Raw genomic sequence first — 2,246 nt, 5'->3', positions numbered from 1 at the left:
CGTGGGTGGGCAGCGGCTGGGCGTGGCCGTTGCTCTGGCCATGGGCGGCGGCGCGGGGAGGTCCGGCGTTGGTGGTGGCCTCCCAGTGTCGTGGCGGCTTCATGGTGGCTCGGCGGCTCTCACTGCGGTGGCGGCCAGCTTTTCCGGCGTTGGCTCGTCAGCGTTTGGACCGTTTCGACCTTCGCCCCATCTCCTTGTTGTCCGGTCACTACTTTCATCGAAGGGCTGGCCCTCTCCCAACCGCGGTCCATCGCTCGTCTCGCTCCCGGTGCGGCAGGACCGAGCTCGTCTCGTGGACGGTGCAGCAGGACCGAGCTCGTCTCGCGCACGGTGTAGCAGGACTGACCTCGTCTCCTTCACGGTGCTGCAGGACCGAGCTCGTCTCACGCTCGGGGCTGCAGGACGGGCTGATGGATGCCAGTTCTGGCCGGCCTATTGGGCCTCGATGCTGGGGGTCGCCTAGGGGTGCGAAAGGTGGGACCTTTCCGCTCGTCTCTTTGGTTGGGGTAGCGGCGAGTCTCGAGTGAGGCGGTGTCTAGGTCTTGGATGCCGGGGCGGCGTCCCTGGTGGTGGTAGCGCGGTGCTCTTGGGCAGAGTCCGTGGCTTGGTGCTGCCCGCTGGCCATGGCCGTGTGGACGGCGTGGTAGCCGGGGTGTGGCGTTGGGTGGCGATGAGTATTGGCCGGGGTGAAAACCTGTTCTTTCTTCGGACGGACCGACAGTGGCGAAGCTCGTTCCCTTCTTGAAGGTGTCGTCGCGGCTCTCATGGCCCGTCATGCGGCTCCAGGGAAACTCTGATCCTCGGATCGGGCGGTGGCGGCGCTCCGGTGTCGTTCCCTTCCTGAAGGCGCTGCGTTGGAACCCATGGTTTGTCATATGTGGCTTCATCTCTTCGCGGCGGTAGTGCTAGGAATGGTGTTTGTTAGAATATATTGTAACATGTATATACGATATGAATATAAACCGTATATACGCCTGGTAGGATAACGTGTTGCGTGAGTCATTGTAATCAGGTAGTTCCGGTTGTTAGGATTCATCCTCATCTCTTTGTATAGCTTTTCTTGAGGATCAATCCAATACAACCGAACTACCAAATCTTGTAAACCTGTTAGCCTATATAACATGCAACACGTCCCTACCAGAGGCATACGCTCCATTCAATCTTTCATGGTATTCAGAGCCAACTTCCTCTCCAACATCCAACCCTAGTCATGGCTAGCTCCAGCTCCGCCGCCGCCGCTTTTGCCCTCATTCCCATCGCTGACAAGCTGCACCGGGGTAACTACCTGGTCTGGCGTGCGCAAGCCCTAGCCACCATCCGCGGAGCGCAGCTGATCGATCATCTCAACCCTGATCACCCGTTCCCGGAGCCCAAGCTTGCCGACAAAGATGGTAAGCCGACAGATGTGCCAAACCCGGCGCATCTTGTCACCTTGGCGCAAGATTCGCAGGTGCTGAGTTTCATCTTCAACTCGATCTCGCCACCTGTGATGATCCTAGTCGCCCACTGCACCAAGGCCGCCGCGGCATGGACCGCCATCAGGGAGATGTTTCTCTCCCAGACGCAGGCCAACATCGTCAACACGCGGATCGCCCTCTCCACCACCAAAAAGGGCACCGCGACCATCACCGACTACATCGGGCGCATGAAAGCGCTGGGCGACAAGATGGCTTCAGCAGGCAAGCCGCTCGACGATGATGACATGGTCTCCTACATCCTCACAGGACTAGACTACGACTACATCTCGTTTGTCTCGTCCATCTGCACCGCGAGGACTGAACCAATCAAGGTAGCTGAACTCTACTCTCAGTTGATCGGTTTTGAAAAGCGTCTTGCTATGTTCGAAGGTGGCAACCACTCCTCCCAGTCCTCAGTCAATGCTATCTCCCGTGGCCGTGGTGGTTTTGGCCGCGGTGGAGGTGGCCGTGGCTATGGCAATGGTGGCCGCGGCAATGGAGGAGGTGGCCGCGGCAACAGAGGCCGTGGCAATGGAGGCGGTGGCCGCGGCAATGGAGGTCGCGGCAACGGCAACGACAACGGCAACAGAGGAGCCGATGACCTTCCTGAGGTCGTCTGCCAAATCTGCAAGAGGCCGAACCACACCGCCCTTGAATGCTACCGTCGCTTCAACATCTCCTACACCAAGAACGAGAAGAGCGCCGGATCTGCCACAACCTCGTCCTATGGAGTTGATACCAACTGGTATCTAGACACAGGTGCCACTGATCACATCACCAGCGAGCTCG

At 59.0% G+C, this 2,246-nt stretch overlaps 1 pseudogene; it reads left to right on the top strand.

The window, feature by feature from the left end:
* The first annotated feature begins 1,684 nt into the window (after positions 1-1,684).
* LOC123146595 (uncharacterized) lies at positions 1,685-1,826 on the top strand (annotated as a pseudogene).
* Positions 1,827-2,246: the final 420 nt, after the last annotated feature.

Source organism: Triticum aestivum, chromosome 6D (assembly GCF_018294505.1).
Source record: "Triticum aestivum cultivar Chinese Spring chromosome 6D, IWGSC CS RefSeq v2.1, whole genome shotgun sequence".
In the NCBI taxonomy this organism is placed as follows: Eukaryota; Viridiplantae; Streptophyta; class Magnoliopsida; order Poales; family Poaceae; genus Triticum; species Triticum aestivum.
The sequence above is the reverse complement of the archived record's forward strand: the minus strand, read 5'-3'. Positions and strand labels throughout refer to the sequence as shown.